The sequence below is a fragment of the Vicugna pacos genome, chromosome 12, assembly GCF_048564905.1.
Source record: "Vicugna pacos chromosome 12, VicPac4, whole genome shotgun sequence".
NCBI classification, from domain to species: Eukaryota; Metazoa; Chordata; class Mammalia; order Artiodactyla; family Camelidae; genus Vicugna; species Vicugna pacos.
In genome coordinates, this window is record NC_132998.1 from 42472715 (window position 1) to 42478851 (window position 6137).

Sequence of the window (6137 nt, forward strand, 5' to 3'; positions counted from 1 at the left end):
CTCCTGTCTTTTTTTTTTTTTTCCTTTCCTTTGAACCAGAAAACATATCTATAAGGAGAGGCTTCTAAGGGCTTTAAAAACATCCATCAATTTCACAGCTGGGAATGGTGGGACTCTAGATAAGAAAGGACAGTTCTTCCATTAAACCTCTATTTATTAAATGTAGGCAAGAGTTTTGTATTACATGAGACAAACTTTGGCCACACTGAGGCAGACAAAGAGTTAAATTAAAGACACAAAAGCGACACCCAGCTGCTGCTGTTTTTTCTTTTCCCTCTCATGGAGTAGGGAGTATTTTTCCTGTAATGACCTTAGAATCTTCTGTCTTTTTCTTGGTCAGAGATCAAGGGGTACACCAGGGTGAAACCGCCTTCTCACTGAACTTCTCTATCAACTTTCTGCACGTGTATTTTGAAGCTACACTTACAATTTTATAGACATCTTATTAAAATATCTATGCTATCTTTTCATATTAGGTAAGTGTCAGCAAATGTCATCCACCCAACTAAACTGGATATTCCTTGAAGACAAAGGCTATGGCTTGCATGTGTTCATAACCTCGACAGCACAGCACATCGTAATATTATGAGTTCAGCACATATTCATTGAATTATTTGAGAGTCAAAGGCTTGAAAAACATTATGGAATCAAATAAATTATTTCTCTGCTGAACCTGAGAACTTCAATCCAGTTAATAAAATAATAATAATAATAATAAAGAAAAGAAAGATTTAAAGTTAGAGAAATGTTGCAGTGTGATATATATAAAGAAAGGGTTGCAAATATTTTAACTATCACGGGCATAGCTTTTCAAGACACATGTGGGGTTTCCTTAAGGGAAAAAAATGACAAATTTCTATATTCCTATACGTTCCTATTCATCTTTCAATGTCTGACTTGAATGTTACCTCTTCTCTGCAGCTTTCCATGCCTATCTATAAAGGTTGAATTAATTGATTTCTTGTTTTCCAACAGTATTTTGTTTGAGCCACTTCCATGTCATATTTTAATTAATTATTGTACTGTATGGTCTCCCCCACCAGCATGCAGTTTTTCAAAGGTTTTAGCATAAAGAGAGTTCCCAACCAATGTTTGATAAATTGAGTAAAACTGAATGTAAAGATTTAAAAAATGAAGAAAAGGAAGACAAAAATCTAACACCGACTCCATGGGAGGAAAAATTAAGAGTCTGTAAAGAAAGTATTTAAATTAAGTACTTCACAAACTAGGATAAAATATTTTCAAAAACATATTTCAATTATGTTTTCTTCATAGCTTTAAGAAAAGCATGTGGAATAAAACATCAGAAGGAGAGTCATTGGACTTAGACGTTCCTTATATTCTCATTATAAATTTCCTCATCTGTGAAATGGAGATGATATATAAATACACAAATGTGAAAGTGCCTTGTTAATTTAAAGCCTTATACAGTTTTCCCCCCCAATTATTCATGACAAAATTAAGGCTCAGAGGAATGATAACCTTCCTAAACCTTTAAAGCTAAAAAGCAATACAAGTAGGATTCCTAAAGCCAAACTCCTTCCATGATGCTCCACAAACCATTTGAACCAGTTGCCTCTTCCCAACTGCCTAGCCCCCATCTACCGAGTCCTGGTTCCCCAGTGATCCTCACTGAAATGCCTTCTTCATTCATTCATTCAACATCGAATGCCCTGGGGCTGCCTGCTCTGAAAAGTCCTATTCTCTTTCAACCCTACATTCTGCTAGTAATAGATAATCTGATAAATCATTACGCACTCTGCTATACTCAGTCTTTAATTTAGGACCATCCTCTAAGACGAAAAATTGTTTAATCTGAAGAAATGACCCTGATGCATCAGTTTGAAAACTGTCCTAATCAAGCGATAAACTTGAATTATAATTATTTCAAGATATCTTTAATAACTCTAATAAATATAATATGACAAAATCACAGGTACTGCTAAAACTACTCAGATTTGTTGTCCATATTTATAAATAAAAGAAAATGCTATATGTTTCATTCTAGGGGTTATTGGAAATAGATATATGATTATTTTTCTGTCTCAGTTTGTGCATTTTCTGAGTTCTGCCCAGAGATACACCGTCCTATACCCACTCTCCCTACGTTATTAACTAGGCTCTAGTGACACGGGGAGATTTCAAGCATTTGAATCTTTTCACCTTCCCTAACTGGGCTGCACCAGTCACCTGTAGGGGGCTCCTTTTGCCTTCCACTGAAAACTTATGTTCTGACAATGCTGGTAATTGTTCTTAATTATTGTCTTAAGTCTTTAAAGTCTACGTCAAGGTAAACAGATAAAATATTACATGTACATGTTATGTGAAGACGCATGAAAAACTTCAGAATGCGATGTCTCTTTTCCTACAGTTAGACATGCTATAAAATATTGTCATGATGAAATACTCAAGTCATTTATTTACCCCTTGAACTTAAAAAATGCCTACTGGCATACAATTCTAAGACTCAGCAGAAAAAACTTCCCTTAATTCTCTACTATTTTATGCAGCAGAATTGAAGGATTAGCTAGACCCTGTCGTGATATCTTTTCAGGACGAACGATGGCAGTATGTTTAAAAAGGAAAGTTACTGAAACAAAACGAAGTCCTGTTTTAGCCATTTACTATATACTGTAAAGCCAGTAACGCATATAATCCATTTCCGAGGCTCCTTGCCATCAATGCTGAGTCTATTTTCAGGCACTTCACTTCTGACTTTGTTCTCATTTGCATCAGTAGTGCCATTACTGCCGTCTTCGATAAAATATATATAATGAGACTTAGAGGCTAAGAACAAAAGCACTATTTCATATATCATTTTATTAAATCAGTTCCCTCATTAGAAGCCATACTTTCTTCAACGCAAAATATGAATAGTTATAAAGAAACAATGTCTGTTGGAATTTTAGATGCTTAATTTCTTAAAGCAGAGCTGTCTTAAAGTTAGAAACTATGTTTTAAATAATAAACATCTCCATATTCTAATCAGAGAGAACAAAAACCAACCCCCAGAAGTAGGGATTTGAAAAATAAGGCAGTTTCCATATTTCTCCTAAAATATTTGCCAGCAAAAGTGGTCATTATTTTTAATGAAAAAAAAATCTATCTAACACAATTGCTCATCATTTACAATACTATTTGACTTAAATGTTGAAAGAGAAAAGTCACGGTCACTGGCAAATTTAGAAAATTATTTTAAAATTTCAAACAGTTTATGCAAATAATGTTGTTGATCTCTTCACTTCTTATTTAGCCAAGGCACTGTTCAGTCACTGATAAACTAAAACTACAACATTATATATAAAACAGCATTATATAAAACCCAGGGAGGTGATGTATGAATTGTACTATGAAGTCAAATAAGCACCCAGTATTTGAGAGGAGAAAGCAAAGACACTAAAAGGAAACAATAACATACCATCTTTGTAAAAACTGTGTTAAGTGTGGCGGTCCACCCCTTACCCCTTCCTTGGTAAAAAAATCAATAGCCAATTGAAACGATGAAACTAATACACTCCAGTAATTTATACACACGATTTCATGAGTTTCCTCAAGGTTACACAGGTTAAGTAACTCTGTTATTCTTTTCAGATATGTTGTCAGGACCAAAGGCAAAGATTACAGTGGCTTTCTTTTTCTGCTTTCATAAAAAGTTAAATAAGAAAATAACCAGTATTTAATATTCATAAGAATCAAATGATATATTTGCAAAATTCCACAAGCCGTTTTCAGAAATTAAATTTTATGTTTATGAAAGAAACTACAAAACTTACCTAATACTCCATTAAATTTATCTCTTATCATAAGGTCCAAACCCTAACCAAATCACTCGGAAATAAGAGTGTAAGAATCATATAAAACCATCTGTGCAAGAAAAATATGTTGAAGGGGCAAATAGAGGCTGAGGTTGTTATGGGAACAAATGTCCAAGTGAATCAACTACGTAATGAACCAAAACACTCAACGTCAGTACTGCCAGTAATGAGCCCAAATCAAAGCCAATGAAATGCTTCTTGGTTTTTCCTTTCTTAAGTAAGTTCAACATTTTTGTGAGTGATGTGAATTCTAGTACATAAAACTTTGTTCAACCTAAGTTCAGACGAGCTAGAGAAAATTTTCAGGAAGTTCATTTATGCACTCTTTGTTTTAGCTTTATCACATCCTATTACATCAAAAGTTCATTTATATTACATTGCAGCAACTTAAATACATAATAAAATTTTCAGCCAATAAAAACAAAGGTCAGAACGTTAACAGAAAAAAAAAATCCGTAAAATTCTTACTGCCTTCAGAAAATGTTAAGCATGGTTGAGGGTGCAAACTTCAGGCATGTATGTGTCTGTCCAGGAAGACTGTGAACTCATCAAGGACAAGAACCATAATTCCATTATTTATTTTATTCTCCCCAACAGAATTTCACACACTACAGGTGCTTAAAAAAAAATGTGCTTATTGAATTAAATTTATACAAAGCACTGAAGATGTAGACCCTCAATTAAAAAGATGCTATTTAAATCAAAAAGAATGGAGTTACAGAAGCTCCAGCTAATTACCAGAATATAATGAGAAAAATTTAAAGGAGGAAAACCAAAGAATGAAGTGAGATTCAAGCTTGATTCAAAAATGAGTTTTGTTTCTCATTTAAAAAATATCAGGTATTAGGCAAGGGACATTGCAATTTCAATTAAGAAAGTAGAAGAAAATGAACATGGAAACCATTGGCTGGGGAAATTTTTAAAAAGAAAATTTTACGTTTTAGTTCTAAGTTTTAGTTCATAAGTTCGTATCGGCCACATATATGAGTATATTAAAAGAAGTCATTCTCTCCTAAAACATGAAGGATATTTAACAGCTGCCTAAACAATCCTTGAACAAAAGCTCCTGCATGTAAGCATAATTCTCAGGGCCAAAGTTGAACAAGTTTGTCTTGGGAACAAAACTAAAAAGGGAGAACACAAAAGTAATAAAGAACAGAGTTTTTATGGAGTCAAAGAATGTTTGTTTAGGACATCACTCATCTCCATCATCGGCTTGATTTAAACTTTTATTACAAAAGATGTCAAACTGCTGTAAATATTTTCCCACTAGAAGGAGACGCTTACTGGATGTAAAGACTTTTTCTGAAATTTAATTTTCAAAATTCATTTATTCTTGTCCTTTAGCCTTAGAGCCACCAAGCATATCCCTAAAGGCGGTAGGAGCCACAAGGAAGATTGTAAGAAGTACAAAGAGCAGATCGTGCTCTGATCCAAGCCATGGAAGTCGTCTTCATTTCAATTAATTTACTTTGCCTTTATGAACCTACGAGTCTTTCAAGGAGGCTGACATTTCACTCATCTGAAAAAGCCTGGAATGTGACAGGGGAAAGGGAGGAGAAGTAAATCAAAGGGGTTAGCAATTTTCCAGATGCAATGTATTTTTCTTCTTTTCCACCAGAAATTTTAGAGCGCTTTCTGACATTTTAATTCCCTGTGCAAGACCACGGTAGCAAAAAATGCTCACAGCTTCTATGTCAAAAAACAAACTCACACACACATGCACTTGCACGTATTCAAGAAACATACCAATTCCAATTTGCTGCTCCTTTAACTGAAAATATTTCCTTGAGTGTATTTATTAGACATTTGTGTGTACAGTTTGATACAATTTTAGTTTAAAAGCAACAGTGGGTTTTGTAATTTTCCTTTTTTCTTGTGTAGGATAACCAATCACTGAGTCCATGCTGGCTTTTTCATGAAAAAGGTGGCATTTATAAAAACTGTTCTCATGACTATATTTTAAATCACACCGGGATATTTCAGTTATCACCTTTAGCCACGTGGTTTCAGGAAACGATGACCAACGATTTCATGCAAATGCTGGTCATTTCAGAAGAGTTCTTTTTTCATGGAGTGAAATATATAGAGGTTAAAAAAAAAAGTCTTCGAGGCCTGCAGATAAATTCTCAGCAACAGGGTATATGCTCATTGTGTCTTGGAGTCAGAGAGGGAGAAATGGCAGTTAACTCCCCAAAATGCCCTGCTTCAATATTTACCTGACAGCTTCGGTATCTTGACATTTTCCCCAGTGCATTTCCTCCTTTTCCATGTATTATTTTACAAGGGATTTCTTGTTATTCAGAACTAACATAAATCAAT